This window comes from Callithrix jacchus, chromosome 12, assembly GCF_049354715.1.
Source record: "Callithrix jacchus isolate 240 chromosome 12, calJac240_pri, whole genome shotgun sequence".
NCBI lineage: Eukaryota > Metazoa > Chordata > Mammalia > Primates > Cebidae > Callithrix > Callithrix jacchus.
The window spans coordinates 102,335,377-102,357,223 of record NC_133513.1 but is presented as its reverse complement, the minus strand read 5'-3'; positions in this window follow the sequence as shown (position 1 = coordinate 102,357,223).

Here is a 21,847-nt window from a genome sequence, read left to right as displayed (position 1 = left end):
AATTCAACATTGCTTCATGATAAAAACCTTTGAGAAATGGCATTGAGGGAACATATCTCAAAATAATAAGAACCATCTATGACTAATCCACAGCCAACAGCATACTGAATGGGCAGAAACTAGAAGCATTCCCCTTGAAAACTGGCAAGGTTGCTCACTCTCACAACTCCTATTCAACATAGAACTGGAAGTGCTAGCTAGAGCAGTCAGACAAAGGAAGAAGTAAAAAACATCCACATAGGAAAAGAAGAAATGAAACTATATCTCTTTGTGGACAATATGATTCTAAACCTAGAAATCCCTAAAGACTCTGCCAGAAGGGATTCTGGGACTGACAAATGACTTTAGTGAAGTTTCAGGATATACAAACTATGCACAAAACTCAGGAACATTTCTACACACCATTAACGTTCAAGCTAAGGGCCAAACAAAAACATAATCCCATTTGCAGTAGCCACAAAAATACCTATGAATATAGTTAACCAAGGAGGTAAAAGGTCTCTACAAGGTCAAATACAAAACACTGCAAAAAGAAATCATAAATGAGACAAACAAATGGGCAGAAACATTCCATGCTTGTAGTCTGGAAGAATCAGTATCATCAAAATGGCCATACTGGCTAAAGCAATCCACAGATTTAACACTATTCCTATCAAACTACCAACATCCTTTTTCACAAAACTGGAAAAAAACTGTTCAAAAATTCATATTCAACCAAAAAAGAGGCTGAATAGCCAAAGCAATCCTAAACAAAAAGATCAAAGCCAGAGGAATTACATTACCTAACTTCAAAGTACACTACATGACTACATAAACTAAAGCAGCATGGTACTCATATGAAAGCAGCAGTTGAACAGAATAGTGTGTCAGAAATAATGCTGCACACCAATAGCCATCTGATATTTGACACAATTGACAATAGAGAAAAAAACAATGGGGAGAGGACTATTCAGTACATTGGTGCTGGAACAGCTGGCTAACCATATACAGAAGAATGAAACTGGACACCTACCTTTCACTATATACAATAATTAACTAAAGATGGACTAAAGATTTAATTGTAAGACCTCAGATTGTAAGCATCCTAGCAGAAAACCTAGGAAACAGTATTCTGGACCTTAGCTTTGGGAAATAATTTATAATTAAGTCTTCAAAAGCAATTGGAACAAAACCAAAAATTGACAAGTGGGATACAGTTAAACTAAAAAGCTTCTGAAAAGCATAAGAAGGGGAGGGACTCAAGATGGCATGGTGAGAACAACCCAGGATTGAAGCTCTCGGTGAACGCGCAGAGGCTGAGTCAGGGCCGCATTTCCAGACGGATCTTTGTTGCCCATAGAATGGGGAAATTCCCAAGTATAAAAGAGATGTGGTATGCCAGGCAGAGGTGTTGGCTGGTGCAGCCGGCGGCCAGTGCTGTAGCGCAGCAGCGTTCCACAGCGCTCCACACAAAGCGCACTGGTCTGGGTGCCCTGTTGAACTGGCAATCTGAGACTTGAGAGGGCAGATTAGCATATCTATCTGACTGAATGGGACTTGGACAGTGAGCCAGGCCAGGAGATTCCAGGGAAACAGCATTTGGGGTAGCGCAGTGGGACAAACAAAACAGAGATTCCAAACGCTCCAGGTGGAGAGTTTCACTGCGGGCACAGCTGAACCTAGGATGGTGCAGCTCGGTGGGGAAGGGGCGTCTGCCATTACCAAGGCAATCGGCTCCTACTGAGGTACACGCCCATTGCTGACGCAGCCTGCTGTTGACAAGGCAACCCGCCACAACAGAGAGACTCCGCCACAAGGCGTAGACCGTGGCAGCAGGACGGAGACCGCAGCAGCAGGGCAGAGCCTGCAGCAACAGGGTGAACTTCACACCAGCAGGGCGGAGCTTCGGCAGGCAAGTAGTGACTAGACTGCCTCCTAGCTGGGCAGGACAGCGCAATAGGCACTCACAAAGAAAGCCCCAACCCCCCGAGACAGAGCATCTGAGAAAAAAAGGGTTTTTTTTTTAATGAATTCTGCTGCAGCAGAATTAAACATAGCAGCCTAACAGCCCTGAATGAACAACAGAGCTCACAGCTCAGCACTTGAGCTCCTATAAAGTACAGACTGTCTCCTCAAGCAGCTCCCTGACCCCTCTATATCCAAAAGACTGACATTTGGTAGGCATCATTCTGGGACAAAGATAGCAGAAAAAGAAACTGGTAGCATCCCTCACTGTTCCACAGCTGCTATACGTGCACCCCAGACAAGCAGGGCCTGAAGTGGACCTCAGCAGTCATACATGGAGAAACATTCCATGTTCATGGTTAGGAAGAATTAATATTGTGAAAATGGCTATACTGCCCAAAGTAATTTACAGAATCAATGCTATCCCCATCAAGCTACCATTGACTTTCTTCACAGAACTGGAAAAAACCACCATGAACTTCATATGGAACCAAAAGAGAGCCCACAAAGCCACGTCAATTCTAAGCAAAAAGAACACAGCGGGGGGCATCACACTACCAGATTTCAAACTATACTACAAGGCTACAGTAATCAAAACAGCATGGTACTGGTACCAAAACAGAGATATAGACCAATGGAACAAAACAGAGGCATCGGAGGCAACACAACATATCTACAACCATACAATCTTTGATAAACCTGGCAAAAACAAGCAATGGGGAAAGGATTCCCTGTTTTATAAATGGTGTTGGGAAAACTGGCTAGCCATGTGCAGAAAGCAGAAACTGGACCCCTTCCTGACACCTTACACTAAAATTAACTCCAGATGGATTAAAGACTTAAACATAAGACCTGGCATCATAAAAACCCTAGAAGGAAATCTAGGCAAAACCATCCAGGACATAGGAGTAGGCAAGGACTTCATGACCAAAACACCAAAAGCATTGGCAACAAAAGCCAAAATAAACAAATGGGACCTAATCAAACTCCACAGCTTCTGCACGGGAAAAGAAACAGTCACTAGAGTGAATCGACAACCAACAGAATGGGAAAAATTTTTTGCAGTTTGCCCATCTGACAAAGGGCTGATATTCAGAATTTACAAAGAACTCAAAGGGATTTACAGGAAAAAAACAAACAAGCCCATTCAAAAGTGGGCAAAGGATATGAACAGACACTTTACGAAAGAAGACATATATGAGGCCAACAATCATATATAAAAATGCTCATCGTCACTGGTCATCAGAGAGATGCAAATCAAAACCACATTGAGATACCATCTCACGCCAGTTAGAATGGCGATCATTAAAAAATCTGGAGACAACAGATGCTGGAGAGGATGTGGAGAAAAAGGAACACTTTTACACTGTTGGTGGGAATGTAAATTAGTTCAATCATTGTGGAAGACAGTGTGGTGATTCCTCAAGGCCTTAGAAATAGAAATTCCATTTGACCCAGCAATCCCATTACTGGGTATATATCCAAAGGGCTATAAATCATTCTACTATAAGGACACATGCACACGAATGTTCATTGCAGCACTGTTTACAATAGCAAAGACCTGGAATCAACCCAAATGCCCACTGATGATAGACTGGATTGGGAAAACGTGGCACATATACACTATGGAATATTATGCAGCAATCAGAAATGATGAGTTTGTATCATTTGTAGGGACATGGATGAATCTGGAGAACATCATTCTCAGCAAACTGACACAAGAACAGAAAATGAAATACTGCATATTCTCACTCCTAGGAGGGTGATGAAAAATGAGAACACATGGACACAGGGAGGGGAGTACTAAACACTGGGGTCTATTGGGGGGAAAAGGGGAGGGCCAGTGGGGGGGGAACTGGGGAGGGATAGCCTGGGGAGAAATGCCAAATGTGGGTGAAGGGGAGAAAGGAAGCAAAACACACTGCCATGTGTGTACCTATGCAACTGTCTTGCATGTTCTGCACATGTACCCCAAAACCTAAAATGCAATAAAAATTAAAAAAAAAAGCATAAGGAACTATAACAGAGTAGACAACCCACAGAATGGGTAAAAATACTAGGAAACTCTGAATCCAACAAAGGTCTAATGTCCCAAATCTATAAAGAACTTATACATAACAAGAAGCAAGAAATAAAAGGCACCATTAAAAATGGGCAAAAGGCATGAACAGACACTTCTCTAAAGGAAGCATGCAAACAGCAACAAATATGAAAAAATGCCCCACATCACTAATCATCAGAGAAATACACTTCAAAACCACAATGCAATGCCGTCTCACAGCCCTCAGAATGACTATTACCAAAAAGTCAAAAAACAACAGATGCCAGTGAGGCTACGGAGAGAAAAGAACCCTTGTACACTATTGGTGGGAGTGTCAATTAGTTCCACCACTGTGGAAAGCAGGCTAGAGATTTCTCAAAGAACTTAAAACAGAACTACCATTTCACCAAGCAATTCCATTACCAGACATATAACCAATAGAAAATAAATTATTTTATCAAAAAGATACATCCACTTTCATGTTTATTGCAGCTCTATTCACAGTATTAAAGATGTAGAGTCAACTTAGATGCCCATCAATGGTGGACTAGATAAAGAAAATATGGCACATAAATGCCATAGAATACTTCACAGCCATAAAAAAATCATGTCATTTTTAGCAACATGGATGTAGCTGGAGGCCATTATTTTAAGTAAATTAATGCAGGATCAGAAAATCTAATACACATGTTCTCACTTGTAAGTGGGAGCTAAACATCTGCTACTCATAGACATAAAAATGATTATAATATTAACTGGGGACTACTAGAGGTGAAAGAGAGGAAGGGGGACAAGTGTTGAAAAACTATTGGGTACTATGCTGAGTACCTGGGCGATGGGATCATTCATACCCCAAACCTCAGCATATCACAATATACCCAGGTAACAAACCTATACATGTACCCACTTAATTAAAAATAAAAATTGAGAAAAGAAACTTGAGAGGATATATACTGTTAGGTGAAAATAATGTTTTACAGTATCTTTTTTAAGGTATAATCACAATGATGAAATAAGTTAACATTACATGAAAAAACAAGTAATTAAACCAAATTGTTAGTAAAAGCAACTGTGTCTAAGTAATAAAAAATGGAAAGAAAAGGAAAATAGAAAATTGGAGGAACTTAGCTATTTGATTAATAGCCTCACTATAAAGCTACAGTCATCAAGAATATGTTATTGCCCTAGACATAAATATATAAATCCATGGAACTGAATAGAGAGTCCAGAAGTAGATCCTTACATATGTCTTTTGTTTGTTTGTTTTAGCAAACTTGTCCAGGAATTGTGCTGAAACAATTTGAGTGGATATCCACAAGCAAAAATATAAAACTTAGTTCTTTTGCTCACAGTATACACAAAAATTAACTCAAAATAGAGCATAGAGCTAATATAGAGGCCAAAACTCTAAAATATTTAAAATACTTAAGACAAAATCTTGGTGAACATTTTTGGGATAGGCAAAGATTTCTTAAATAGGGTAGAAAAAAATGAGTTATAAAATGATAAATTAGACTGTATCAAAAGTAAATACTTTTGCACTTTGATTCAAACTTAGAAAAATGAAGTGGAAAAATGAAATCCCATTAAATGATATATCTGACAAAGGCCTTGTTCTGAATGTAGGGAGAACATTTAAAACTAAATATTAAGAAATGTACCCCTACACACAAAAAAGAAGAAACCATGTAACCCAATGAAAATGGGCAAACAATGTAAAAAGACTCTTCTCTACAGAAGGGAGAAAAATGGCCAATAAGCACGTTAGAGACTCTCACCATCATTAATCATTATAAAAATGCAAATGAAAATCACAATGTGATATTATGACACATCCACTAGAAAGGATAAAAATTAAAAGCGTGACTGTATCAACCTTGTAGGAGTGTAATATGGCACAGCCAGAAAATGATTTGAAAGTTTTTATAAACTTTTATATAAACTTACTATATGACTCTCTAATCCACATCAATGTATTTTCCCAATAGAAATGAAAGTGTCTCTTTCAGTTATTATCAATAATATGTGTATATCATTGCAAAAAGAGTCACTTGAGGCAGGCCATGTCCATGGCTCACTGAAACCTCTCGTCTTACCATTAGGGTGGAAGCTCTCTGGGCTTCCAACCACTGATATGTGCATACAAGTGTATACATATATATTTGTATGTAAATGCTCCTAACAGCTTTGTTAATTTTAGCTAAATATTGGGAGAGACTCTCCATTAACTGGTACATGGATAACAAATTTTGGTATATCCATACAATGCAATAGTATATGCAGTAACATGGAAGAATCTCAAAAGCATGCCAAGGGTGAGACTACAGACACAAAAGACTGCAGATTATTTTTATATGAAACCAAGAGCATGGATCTGTGATTGAAATTGGTGTGGAGAAAGTTACTGACCACAGGGGAGAATTTTTAGGGGTAAAGAAAATGTTCTATGTTATTATTGTGGTGGAGGTTACATGACTGTGTGCATTTGTCCAAACCCATCAAATTGTACATTTAAAATGAGTGATTTTTATTTCATATATAGTATATGTTGAAAAACTGATTAATAAAAACATTCTTTTTACTTCCAAAGACAAGGTAATGTCAGTAAAAAAGAGAAAAAAAGCACCAGTCAGAAATCCATTTTACGGCCAAATAAAATGTCAGTCACTCTGAAAGTATGGAATCTTATCATTTTAGGAAAGTGAGAAGTAGTTGTGATATTAGCAAGACTGATGTTCCAAATATGTGTATCTCACTCCAGACAGCCCACTGTACACTTCTTCATATTCAGACTCCAAGAAGCCAGTTGTCCATGGAAGGTATTATTTTTCAACAAATTCTCTGTTTCTCATCATAATATTGTTACACCGGCAATAAAACAAAAGTATCACTGAAAAGCCGGAGCGAAGATTGGCCATGTAAGACCTGTGAGGGAAGACAGTTGGTGTGAAAGTTATGTCATATCTAGTACATGTTAGTGAGAAGTACATTGTCGTCATCAGCATCACCACTACCACTACCAAAATGCACCCAGGGAGAGCTGGAGTAGAACCTGTGCCTTGCTGCACCCCATGCAGGTTTGATGAATTGAAATGGGTAGCTCCAATGTTTTAGGCACTTTATGTTTATTCTGACAATAGCTCTATGAGATGGCTATTATTGTCTCGCCTGCATAAATACTGAGAGGCTCAAAGAAGTTTGGTAACTTATCTTCAACTAGTATTTACCCAAGAAGGTATTCAACTCAGTTGTTTTTCTAAAGATCTTGCCATCACTACTGTACCAAGTTAGAGAATGGAATGCAATTGAAAAATGGGAGGAAATTCATCACTATCCGTGTGCATCTATATCTGTGTCTTGCCTCTCAACCTGTTCCCTGTTGCACCTCCTCTGTCTTGACATCTATTTTTCTCTCTCTCCTATACGGAAATCTATTCATCTACTTGCCTTTCTGTAAATGGACATATTGACTGCAACCAAATACGAAGAAGTGTTTTGGGTCATTCAAAGCCAAGCACACAAATACAAACGTCACATGTTCTCATTTATTTCTGGGATCTAAAAATCAGAATAATTGAACTCATGGACATAGAGGGTAGAATGACATGGTTATCAAATTCTAGAAAGGGTCGTGGGGGCTGGTAAAGAGGTAGAGATGGGAATCATTAATGGGATATCACCTACTATTTGATAGCACAATAGGGTAATTATAGACAATAATAACTTAATTGTACATTTAAAAATAACTGAAAGAGTATAATTGGATTGTTTGTAACTAAAAAGATAAATGCTGGAGGGGATGGATATCCCATTGTCCATGATGTGCTTATTTTTTGCATGCCTGTATCAAAATATCTCATGTACCCCATCAGTACATATACCTGCTATGTACTCACAAAATTAAAAAAAATTAAAAAGCAAAGAAGTATTATAAAAACAATGAGAATGGTTTTGGAGAAAAAAATTCTATTGATGTGAAGAATAACTTTTTTTCTTTCAGAATTGATTAAATCATAGTTCTCAAAACCTTGATTTCTTGAAGTTATTATCAATGCAATATTATCAAGTTACTATAAAGTTATCATCAATACTATAGTAAATATGATTGGAAAAAAAGTCACTTGAGGTAGGCCCTGTCCATGGGTTGCTGAAACCTCTTATCCTACCATTGGGGTGAAAGCTCTCTGGGCTTCCAGCCACTGATACGTGCTGTCTGTGTAGGCTGGGCATGAAGGAATGCCTCTATGCAACGACCGATGAAGCATTAGTGTACAAGTGGGCTCTAAAGCCCCTGCATCTTTGTGAGTCACAATTCCTGAGGAATATTTTTTACTTTGGCTCCAGATCTTTTCTGTGGCATTAGTCACAAATTTCCTACAGTGGGAGCTTGCTTGAGAAGTCACCCTTTACCAGCCTTCCCTTCCTTGTTTCATTTTCTCTACCCTCCATCTTTGTGTTTTCTGGGACCATCTTCCAAACAAACTATGTTTACTAGAATTCTCTTCTCAGGGTCTATGTCTGGGCAACACAAGCTGAGACAGCACCTGTGATGTGCCTGTGGCTTCCAATATAGAAGACAGTGTGTGAGACGAGAAGCAGCGGGGAGCTGCTTCTCACTAGGATGTTAAGTTCTCCAAGAGGTGCATGAGAGGAGGGTTAAAATTGCTTTGGGGTAAACAGTTTTAGGAGGATAGCACAGTGGGTACCAACATGCCTTCTCTGATCAGGCCAGCCTAGCTGGAGTGAATGATCATTTCATTTGTTTGTTTGTTGACTTGATTTTAGAGACTGTGTTGTATGAAAAACTAAAACCTTGAATACTGAGAAAACACTCAGAGTGGCATGCTTGGTACCCCTGTGGTGGGAAAGTGCAGCACCACCACTCATGTTTCTTGCTCCCTCCAGGGCACATGGCTACTGAGTCCATTGCCAGGGAGCAGTTTTCTCACTGTTTTAGTTACCTGGGTCTCTCTACACCACACCCAATTTCTCAAGTGAGCATGGTTTGAAAATGAGGATTAGTCACACTGATTGCATTTGAATTTAGTCCTTACTTTTCACCTCATTGGATCTACTTAACCTCTCAAAGCCTCAATTTACTCATATATTGAAAGGGAATAATATTAGTGAACCTGCCATATGCTTGTTTTATGTATTAAATGGAACAATATATTCAAACTATTTAACAAGTGCCTAGCAAGTACCTAGTTGGTACTTTCCTGCTGTTGATTCCTCTCCCCACTGCTAAGTCTCTCTCCTTTCTCACATTGCCCTAGATGTTTGATTCAATTATTCACCTTGGCTACCGAGGCCTGGTTGTTGGTGGGATGTATGATAAATTATTTCTTTCATTTAGCTTGGATCTCTGATGGTGCATTTCATTGACTTTTGCTCCAGATTGTGATTTTAGACAAATTGTTTGTGGTCTGGGCTGAGATTTATTTTTATAGTTGAACGTATTTCTTTCTAAACTAGAAACTAGTGTTGAAGCAGGTGGACTGGGTGTGGTGGCTCACGCCTGTAATCCTAGCACTTTGGGAGGCTGAGGCAGGTGGATCACCTGAGGTCAGGAGTTTGGGAGCAGCCTGACCAACATCGTGAAACGCTGTCTCTACTAAAAATACAAAAATTAGTTGCACGTGGTGGCAGGTGCCTGTAATCCCAACTACTCCAGAGGCTGAGGCAGGAGAATTGCTTGAACCCAGGAGGTCGAGTCTGCAGTGAGCTGAGAGCATGTCACTGAGCTCCAGCCTGGGTGACACAGTGAGACTCTGTCTCGAAAAAATAAAAATAAAAAATAAATCAGGTGGCAGGATAAATGAAAGTCTTAAAGGTAACCTGGAGACTTTTATCTTTCCAGGAGTCTCTCTATCTCGATGCATTTTGACTCAACTAGGATTTACTTTTCTCTTGTCTGGAAAGAAATACATCTCCAGAAAGAGTGGAGGTCAGATTAACTATATAAGAGATGGAGAATGCACTTTCTACTCTTTGAAGGAGATGCAGCCAGCAATGTGACAGGAGTCTTTACTTTTGCAATACACAAAGAGCGGCATCAGCTGTACTTGGGTATATTGATTGTCTGAAACACTTATAATGCTATTAATAAAAATATAGAATAGATCCAGGCATCTCTATCACATTTAATTTTCAAAAATATTTTCTAGATGCTGGATAATTTGTCTTTTTAGGAAAAGTTTGACTCAAGATTAGACTATCTTGTTCTATGCTGGCCTGGTGCTTACAAAATGTTAACGATGAAACTCTGTTTAACATCTACAGAAGGAAACAACATTCACTAAATTAATGAATTGAGGGAAATAAAAATTTATTAAATTAATTAGATTCCATTCTGAATTATGTTGTGAAGGTTAATTGATTCATCTTTGATTTGGATTAATTATAGAAACATACGCTAAGTGTACTCCTGTTGTGAAATGATAAAATGTATAAAGCTACAATACTGATGGAGAAAATCGTCCTTTTTTAACTTAGCATCATTGCACACTTAAGATTTAATTAATGCCGACTATGTCATTAATATCAAATGTCTGGTGTTGACTGATTGTACTGTGATGAGTGCATTTGCTTATACATTTCTCTACTCCACACTTGAGCAAGTCATGGGATTCTTACTGTAACACACATGCACTAGACCTTTGGTACCAGCCTTTGTGTTTGAGGATGATGCTGTGGAGATGTGGAAGGGTGTGACCTTGCAGGTGGGTGTTCACATGTTCTTTCCATATTGTCATGTGACTACCCTTTTCTATAGTCAGAGATGCTGTTTTAGGGCCTTTGTTTAAGGCCCTAAACATGGCATAAACACTTGCATTCTTGATTGACACTTGTGATTTTTCAGACTGAATAGCTTCAAACATCTTATTTTCACATTACTTTGGCCAGCTCATTGCTGTGTACTCCTACACCCGTCTTTCCTTCTGATTCTACATAGGTATTTGTCATCAAGATATCTCGAAGACATTCTTTTTCATTCTTTTTCACTTGACTGTTGATCACAATACAGCTGTTTCCATTTAAAAGCAATGAGAGGAGAAACCATGGTCCACACATTGGTGGCTTATGTAACCCACTATGCATCCCTCTTTCACTGGCTGGAAGAAGGCTAAAATCAAACTGCAGTCCAGAGTGTGTGTGACAAAGATGACAATCCTTTATGAAATAAAGCTGAGTATTAAAAAGTAAATAAAGAAGTTTTGTGTCCCACGAGCTATATCTTTACATTTTTTACCCCTTTCAGTCATTTCACAGCTCATTGCATAGCTCAGTGTTCATCACCTTGACATAGTAGGCAGTCAACGGGACAAATGTAGATCTCACAAATAGGACTCGTTTATGTTAGAAAAATCTTCTACGTTAAGCTTGAAATTGTTTCTATTTTTTATTTTACTTTAAGTTCTGGAATCCATGTGCAGAATGTGCAGGTTCATTACATAGGTAAACACATGCCATGGTGGTTTACTATACCAATCAATCCATCATCTAGGTGTTAGGTCCTGCACGCATTAGGTATTTGTCCTAATGCTCTCCCTCCCCTTTTCCCCAACCCCTAACAAGGCTCAGTGTGTGATGTTCCCCTCCCTATGTCCAAGTGTTCTCATTGTTCAACTTCCACTCTTTAGTGAGAACATGTGATGATTGGTTTTTCTGTTCCTGTGTTAGTTTGCTGAGAATGACGGTTTCCAGCTTCATCCATGTCCCTGCAAAGGACATGAATTATTCTTTTTCATGACTACATAGCACATGGTGTATATGTGCCATAGTTTTTAGGCTTGGAATTTTGTCACATACTATTTGGTGCTGACATACCTACCTAGGTGCTATAGACGCCCTATAGTCTTTTTGAAAATCTAAAAGGTGGTTGATAGCTCCCAGCTATGGCTAAGAACTGGTGATTCAACTTTTCTTTTTTCTACCCTCCAACATTTTGTGTGATGAGGCTTTTTTCCTTTTCTTTTTTTCCCATGGGAAGAAATCGTTTGGACGTTATTTTATTAAGTATATAAATTTTATTTAAAATTGTGTCTGTTAGATTTTCTTTGCTTTCAATTTATTATACTTTAAATTGCGGGGTACATGTACAGATTGTGCAGGTTTGTTACATAAGTATACATGTGCCATGGTGGTGGTTTGCTGCATCCATTGCCCTGTCATCTACATTATGTATTTCTGTTATCCCTCCCCAATCCCCACACCCTCTGCTATTCTTCCCTAGCCCCCACTTTCCAGGCCCTGGTGTGTGATGTTCCCCTCCCTGTGTCCCTGTGTTCTCATTGTTCAACACAAACTTATGAGTGAACACATGTAGTATTTGGTTTTCTGTTTTGTCAGTTTGCTGAGAAAGATGGTTTCCAGTGTCATCTATGTCCCTGTAAAGGACATGAACTCATCTTTTTTTATGGCTGCATAGTATTCCATGGTGTATATGTGCCACATTTTCTTTATCCAGTCTATCATTGATGGGCATTTGGGTTGGTTCCAAGTCTTTGCTATTGTGAGCAGTGCCACAGTGAACACACTTGTGCATGTGTCTTTATAATAGAATGATTTATAATCCTTTGGGTATACCTGGTAATGGGATTGCTGGGTCAAATGGTATTTTTATTTCTAGATCCTTGAGGAATTGCAACACTGTCTTCTCCAATGACTGAGTTAATTTATACTCCCACCAACAGTGTAAAAGTGTTCCTATTTCTCCGCATCCTCTCCAGCATCTGTTGTCTTCTAATTTTTCATGATTGCCATTCTGACTGGTATGAGGTGGTATCTCAAAGTGGTTTTGATTCTCATTTCTCTAATGACCATTGGTGATGAGCTTTCTTTCATGTTTGTTGGCTGCATAAATTTCTTCTTTTGAAAAGTGTCTGTTCATATCCTTTGCCCACTTTTTGATGGGGTTGTTTGTTTTTTTTCTGTAAATTTGTTTAATTTCTAGCCCTTTGTCAGGTGGGTAGATTGCAAAATTTTTTTCCTACTCTGTTGGTTGCCAGTTCACTCTTTTGATAGTTTCTTTTACTGTGCAGAGGTTCTTAAGTTTAATTAGATTCCATTTGTCTATTTTGGCTTTTGTTGCCATTGCTTTTGGTGTTTTAGTCATGAAATCCTTGCCCTTGCCTATGTCCTGGATGGTGTTACCTAGGTTTTCTTCTAGAGTTTTTATGGTAGGAGGCCTAATGTTTAAATCTTTAATCCATCTAGAGATAATTTTGGTATAAGGTGTAAGGAAGGGATCCAGTTTCAGCTATCTGCATATGGCTAGCCAGTTTTCCCAACACCATTTATTAAATAGGGAATCTTTCTCCCATTGCTTGTTTTTTTCAGGTTTGTCAAAGATCAGATGGTTGTAGTTGTGTGGTGTTCTTTCTGAGGCCTCTGTTCTGTTCCATTGGTCTATATCTCTGTTTTGGTACCAGTGCCATGCTGTTTTGATTAGAGTAGCCATGTATTATAGTTGAAAGTCAGGTAGCATGATGCCTCCAGCTTTTTTTTTTTTTTTTTTGCTTAGGATTTTCTTGGCTACATGGGCTCTTTTTTGGTTCCATATGAAGTTTGAGGTGTATTTTTTTTTTCAGTTTTCTGAAGAAAGTAATTGGTAGCTTGATGGGGATAGCATTGAATCTATAAATCATTTTATGCAGTATAGCCATTTTCATTATAGTGATTTTTCCTAACCATAAGCATGGAATGTTTTTCCACCCCACCCCCAAATGTCCCTCCCCTAGATTCCCCCCAACAGACCCCAGTGGGTGATGCTCCCTTCCCTGTGTCCATGTGTTCTCACTGTTCAACACCTGCCTATGAGTGAGAACATGTGTTTGATTTTCTGTTCTTGTGTCAGTTTGCTGAGAATGATGGTTTCTAGCTTCATCCATGTCTCTACAAAGGACATAAACTCATCATTTTTTATGGCTGCATAGTATTCCATGGTGTATATGAGGCACCCGGATTTTTATATTTGGGTTGATGCTGATCACAGACATGCTTTTGACTGAGACATAAATCCTCTGTGTGGCGTTCCTGGTGTTTGTGGTGCCCATTTGTCTTAATCTGGTTAAACTGCCATAGCAAAGTCCCACAGACTGGGAAGCATAAACAGCATGAATTTATTTCTCACAATTCTGGAGACTGGTATGTCCAAGTTCAAGGTACCAGCAAAGAAGTTTTTATTCTAGGGCCTCTCTGCTCAGCTTGTAGGCAACTGCAGTCTCTCTGTGAGATGCCATGACCTTTTCTTTGTAAGAGTGTGGGGCGAGAGAAAGAGAAAACCCTCTGGTGTCTCTTCTTATAAGGGCACTAATTACATCTGGAGGGTCCCATGTTTATAATTTTACCTAATCCTAATCACATCCCAAGTGCCCTATCTCCAAATAACCATCATATTGAGAATTAGGGCTCCAACATATTAATGTTGGAAGGACACAAACATTTAGTCCTTAACAACATTGTTTACCTAGAAAGCCTTTATGGGCATTTCCAGGGACCTAAAAGCTGGATTCTGATCTGGGAAACAGGTAGAGATGGAGGGGCAGGATTGAGACTAAAGAAATGACCCAGATAGCATGAAAACAGTCACCTCAGAGTCATTGTACTCTTATAAAATCCTGTTAGTCCGAAATGAAGAAAATCTATTCCAGTCAGCAAAGATTAATAACTCATTCTGCTTCCAAAGAACAGAGCCCTTACAAATAGTTCTTTGAAAATTTTACATCCGATGGTTCAGACAGAGGCTAAAGTTTAATTGCTTCATTTGTCACTCATTTACCCCCTTCTTCTCCAATTTTTCTCCCCCTAATTTGTCTTTTTGTGACCCTTCCTCATTTTACTTTACCTGGAAGACTCTTCTTATTCCTCATTACTGATTTGAATTGCTTTGAATATGGTATTGCTTTCCAGGGACCAATGGCTGGTTTGGGTTCTAAGTGGAAACTCTGTGTAGCATTTCTCACTGCCACTGCTCACCTCCAGGGAAGCTCCTGAAGCGTTCCCCTGACTCAACATGGACCATGGAGCTCCTTCTCTTCTCTCTCAAAATTGCTTCTTCTTCTGTATTTGTCATCACAGAGAATGACACTTTCTCCTTAGCCATCTATGCCAGAGGCTTTCTTTCCAGTCCTACTCCTTTTCTCAACTCCTGCATCTGATTGTTTATCAAGTCATATAACTTTGATTCTTGTGATGCTCCCTCTGTCATCAACACTGTATCTTCCACCTACTGCCTATGTTTCAAACTTCTATTTCTGTAGTCAGGATTAACAGCTTGCTAGCTGGTCTCCCTGCTTCCAGCTTTGTCCCTTTCCAATCTATCCTCCACACTTTTACTAAAATTCACTTGTAATTATGTCTCTCCTTTGTAACAATCCTTTAGGAGTGATTTTGAGGCTCATAAGATAGAGTTTAAACTCCTAGGTGGGTGTACAATGCTCATCATGCTCCAGCCCTAGCTGCTTTCTGGCTTCATATTGTCAGTGTCACTCTCATGTGTAATTTTGCTGTCACCACATTGAACCTCTTATGCTTTCTCAAAGCGTTATGTTTCACCAAACTCTGTGGCTTTGAGTGTTTTGTCCCCTCTGCCTGGAATGTTTCTCACTTCATTACCCAGCAAATCTATACTGAGACTTCAAGACCGGTCGAACGTCATCTTCTTTTTGAAATTCTTCTTCATAACGATTCTCTTTTCCTTTTCTTTCTCACTCTCTCCATCCTAATGAGTTAACGACTTTTTCTTTGTATCTTACATGTTGCTCTATACCAAACAGTTTTTTAATCTCAAATTTTCTTGATGTCTCCACAGGACTCAGATTACTGATGAAACAATTTTTCCCTTTTCTTTTTAAGAACTAGCTTGGTGTCTGGTATAGAGGCACTGATAAAATATGTTTATTAAGTGAGTAAATAAATTAATGAGTGAAAAATGAAGACAATCTATTTTCATAAAGTGTTATTGAATGGTCAAAGATTTCTTGTTTTCATTTCTTATTTTTACATGTTTATTCAGCAATTTATCTCTCCCATTAATTTAAAGAACTTTATTTCTGAAAGATTTGTAAGAGTTCAGATTATCTCTACCCTCTGAGGAACAGTGGACAAAAAACTAAGTACTTCCTTGAGGTAAAAGAATAGGATCAGAGGACCCACTTCTGCTTTTAGTGTTTTTCTACTGTAAATAATAGCCTTGTGGATTACTGTCCTATCAGAGAAACATAATCTTTTTTGGAATTTGAAAGGATGGAAGCATACCTAGCCATCTAAGAATCAAACACCTGAAATTCATTCTCCTTCACTAGTACATTTTTATTCTCACTATGAGAAACAGGCTGTTTGTTGTTTATGAGTATATGATTATCTCATGATGCCTAGACTAATCTGAGTGGAAATGCATAGAACTCTAAGAAATACAGATGTCAAATGGAAATGCATAGAAATATGAGAAAGAGTCTAAAAACTCACTTGAAATTCTACCACTGTTAAATGACCCCATTAACCACTTGTTGGCATTTTTGCATCTTTATGTGCATATGCCTACACATATATCGTTTGACATGTATGAGGTTGTTATAGGCATGCTGTATTTCTTTTGGGATATGTTTTTAAAAATTTAGTTTTTTGTTGTCATACTTCACCACTTCTCTTCTGCATGGTCTCTCACCTGCATCCACCCTTTCTCACATTTCAGGTTACCCATAACAAAGACCTTCTGTATCAGGCCCTGAAGGACGGGGAAGCAAGAATAAATAATTAAACACAGAAAGAAGAAAACAAATAAATATTGTCATTTTCTTTATGAAAAACTATATTCTAGAAATCCCTTGTAGCTTCTTGGTACTAATACAATTCTTTATTAGTTTAGACCCTAGGAATTTGTTGTAATTTTTGGTTACCTGTTTGGATTTTTATAGTGCTTTGGGTTGGCTACTTGGAGCAACTCTGCCATAAATATCATTGAATATATGATCAGTACATTCCCACACACTATAACTTCCATGTCTATGAGATAGATGCAAAGGAGGGATACTGATGGGTAAATGATTATTTGTATTTTTTACTTTAAAAGATACAGAAAAGTTGATCTCTAAAATAATTGCTATTTACATTTCTATTAAGGGAATATTTTAGGGAGCCTCATTTCAACATTCTCATACTAAGTTGCTGTGTTTAAAGCTAATTTTAAAAGTTAAACCCACCTTAACTTTTCACCAGCCTAGTGGATCCAAAATGATGCCTTATAAATTTTAAAATCTGTATTTCTCTGATTATCAGGAATGCTATGCATATTTTCTTATGTAATTGGAAAACTTGTTCTTCTGTCAATTGCCTATTTATAGCTTTTTCCTTTCCCCCTTTTCTTTTTATTTTTTAAAGTTATTTTGAAATAACTTTAGACATATAGAAGAGATCTGTATGACTTCACTGATGCTGGCCCTGATCACTTGGTTAAATGGTATCTCCAGATTTCTCCACTGCAAATTCTGCTTTTCTGTTTCAACGAATAGTTCAAGGGGAGATGCTTTGAGTCTATGCAGTTATACTATTTCTTCTTACAATTTTTCTCACAAGCTTTAGCTTTCACTAGTGGATCTTACCCACAATAAGTATTACTTTGGTGTTCTAATGCTGATTTTCTATTTTTTTTCATTCCTTTTACATTTATTAATTGAAATTCTGTAAGGAGGGGGTATCACCTTATTTGTATTTATTTACCTATTCCGTCATTTAGTTACACATGGAAATTTATTTTCTTCTTTAAATTATAATTCTATAATATCATTATTTATCTTGAACAAATTATTCCATATTTTGTCTTTAGGAGCTTATCTGGTTTGGCTATGTTCCCACTCAAATCTCATCTTGAATTGTAGTTCCCATAATCCCCATGTGTCATAGGACACATGGAGCTAATTGAATCATGGAGGTGTTTTCCCCCATCCTGTTCTTGTAATAGTGAGTTAGTTCTCATGAGATCTGCTGGTTTATAAGGGGCTTCCCCCTTCACTAGGCACTTACTCTTCTTCTTGCTGACATGTGAAGAAGAAAGTGTTTGCTTTCCCTTCTGCCATGATTGTAAGTTTCCTGAGGCCTCCCCAGTCATGCTGAATTGTGAGTCAGTTAAGCCTCTTTCCTTTATAAATTACCCAATCATGGGTATGTCTTTATTAGCAGCATGAGAGCAGACTAATGCAGTAAATTTGTACCATTAGAGTTGGGTACTGCTATCAAGATACCTGAAAATGTGGAAGTGACTTTGGAACTGGGTAATAGGCAATGGTTAGAACAGTGTGGAGAGCTCAGAAGAAGACAGGAAGATGTGGGGAAGTTTGGAACTTTCTAGAGACTTTTTGAATGGCTTTGACCAGAATGCTGATAGTGACATGGATAATGAAGTCCAGGCTGAGGTGGTCTCAGATGGAGATGAAGAAGTTATTGGTAACTGGAGCAAAAGTGATTCTTGCTATCCTTTAGCAAAGAGACTGGTGGTATTTTGTTTCTGCTCTAGAGATCTATGGAACTTTGAACTTGAGAGAGATAATTTAGGGTATCTGGTGGAAAACGTCCCTAAGCAGCAAAGTGTTAAAGATGTGACTTAGGTGCTCTTAAGAGTATTCATTTTTATTCATTCATAAAGATGTGGTTTGGAATTGGAACTTATGTTTAAAAGGAAAGCAGACCATAAAAATTCAAACAACTTGCAGCCTGATGATATTATAGAAAAGAAAAACTCATTTTTCTGAGGAGAAATTCAAACCAGCTGCAGACATTTGCATAAGTAATGAGAAGTCAAATGTTCATCAGCAAGACAATAGGAAAAATGTCTCCAGGGCAAGTCAGAGGTCTTCACCCCAGTCCCTCCCATTGCAGGCTTGTAGGCCTAGGAGGACAAAATGCTTTTCTGAACCATACCCGGGGTCTTGATGCTTTATGTAGTCTTAGGACTTGGTGCCCTGCCTCCCAGCCATGGCCAAAAGGGGCCAATATACAGCTCAGGCCATTTCATCAGAGGATGTGTGCCCTAAGCCTTGGTGACTTACACATGGTATCAGGCCTGTAGGTGCACAGAAGCCAAGAATTGAGGTTTGAAAACCACTCCCTAGGTTTCAAAGGATTTATGGAAATACCTGTAATTCAGGAAGAGGTGTGCTTGAAGGATGAAGCCCTCACAGAGAACCTCTGTTAGGGCAGTATAGAAGGGAAATGTGAAGTGGGAGCCCCCACACTGAGTCCCCACTGGGGCACTGCCTAGTGGAGCTGTGAGAAGAGGTTCACCATCCTCCAGACCCCAGAATGGTAGATCCACAGGTGGCTTGCACTGTGCACCTGGAAAAGCCACAGACACTCAAAGTTAGTCCATGAAAGCAGCCAGGAGGGAGGCTATACACTGAAAAGCCACAGGAGTGGAGCTGCCCAAGACAGTGGGTACCCATTTCTTGCATCACCATGACCTAGATGTGAGACATTAAGTCATTATTGTCTCTTTTTGGAGCTTTAAGGTTTTACTCCCCTATGGGATTTTGGATTTGCATGGGGCCTGTAGCCCCTTTGTTTTGGCCAATTTCTCCCATTTGGAATGGCTATATTTACCTAATGCCTGTATGCCCATTGTGTCTAGGAAGTAACTGAGTTGCTTTAGATTTTACAGGCTCATAGGCAGAAGAAACTTGTTTTTCGTTTGTTTGTTCATATAAGACTTTGGATACTGGACTTTTGAGTTAATGGTGAAATGAGTTAAGACTTTGGGGGAGTGTTGGGAAGGCATGGTTGATTTTGAACACTGAGGACATGAGATTTAGGAGGGGCTAGGGAAAGAATGATATGGTGTGGCTATGTCCCCACCCAAATCTCATCTTCTATTGTAGCTTCCATAATCCCCACATGTCATGGGAGGGGTCTGGCAGGAGGTGATTGAATTATGGAGTTGGGTTTTTCTGTGTTGTTCTGATGATAGTAAGTCTCATGAGATCTGATGGTTTTGTAAAGGGCAGTTTCCCTGGAATTTCTCACATGCCTGCAGCCACGTAAGATGTGACTTTGCTTCTCCTTTTCCTTCCATCATAATCATGAAGCTTCCTCGGCCATGTGAATCTGTGAGTCAATGAAATCTCTCTTTCTTTATAAATTACCCAATCTCAGGTATTTCCTCATAGCAGTATAAAAAATGGACTAATCTAGAGCTCTGTCTGATCATATTCTTTCTGCTTTTACTCTTTAAGAATTTATAAACAGTTCTTAAAGAGGTCTGCTGAAAGTAATTCTCATAGTCTGCTTATCTAAGAAAATATTTATTTTTTCCTTCCTCTTTTTTTCTTAAGTAATTTCAACTTTTATTTTAGATTCACAGGGTACATTTACGGGTTTTCTACATGGGTATGTTTTGTGATGCTGAGGTTTGTAGTACAAATTATTTCATCACCCAGGTAGTAAGTACAGTACTCAAGAGTTAGTTTTTCAACCCCTGCCCTTCTACCTCCCTTCACCCTTGGTAGTTCTCAGCATCTATTGTTGCCATCTTTATATCCATTAGTAGCCAATGTTTAGCTCCTACTTGTAAGTGAGAACATGTGATATTTGTTTTTCTGATCCTATATTAATTCACTTAGGATAATAGCCTCCAGCTGCATCTATGTTGCTGTAGAGGACATAATTTCATTCCTTTGTATGGCTGCAAAGTAGTCCATGATGTGTATGTACCAAATTTTCTTTATCCAATCCACCATTGATAGGAATCTAGTTTAATCTACAGATCCAGGGCTATTTCTACCAAACTACAAATGTCATATTTCATGAATGTTATCTGTGAAATCTGATATTGGTAGGTTCCTATCGATGGAACCTAGTTAAATTGGAAAAATACTGTTCTAAAATTTATATGGAACCAAAAAAGAGCCTGAATAGCTAGAGCAATCCTAAACAAAAAGAACAAAGCCAGAGGTATCACATTACCTGACTTTAAACTAGGCTATAAGATTACAGTAACCAAAACAGCATGATACTGGTATAAAAACAGACACAGAGTCCAGTGGAATAGAATACAGCAGGGGTCCCCTGGGCCACAGACTGATACCAGTCTGTGGGTTGTTAGGAACCAGAATTCACAAGAGGTGAGCAGGTGAGTGGGCATTACTGTCTGGGTTCCACCTCCTGTCACATCAGTAGGGCCATCAGATTCTCATGGGAGCACAAACCCTCTTGTGAACTGTGCATGTGAGGAATCTAGGTCATGTGCTCCTTATGAGAATCTAACTAATGCCTGATGATCTGAGGTGAAACAGTTTCATCCCAAAACCATACTTCCCTCTGCCCTTCACCCCTACCTGTGGAAAAATTGTCTTCCACAAAAATGGTCCCTGGTGCCCAAAATTTTGGGGACAGCTAGAATAGAGAACTCAGAAATAAAGCTGGACTCTTATAATCATCTGATCATTGACCAAATCAACAAAAACAATTAATGGGAAAGGACTCCATTTCAATAGATGGTCCTGGGATAGCTGGCTAGCCACATACAGAAGAGTAAAACTGGACCCCTATCTTTCACCATATTCAAAAAATTAACTCAAGATGTAAGACTTCAAACTGTAAAACACCTAGACGAAAACTTAGGAAATAGCATTCTGGACATCAGCTTTACAAAAGAATTTATGACTAAGGACTGAAAAATTGTAACAGAAACAAAAATTCCCTTCCTCTTTGAAAGACATTTTTAATATTCACTTCCCTCACTCCTGTACTTTCTTATTATCCTCTGGCAACCGCTTATCTTTTCTCAATTTCTATAATATTGTCATTTAAAAAATGTTCTATAAATGGAATTACACAGTAATTAACCTTCTGTGGTTGCTTTATTTACTT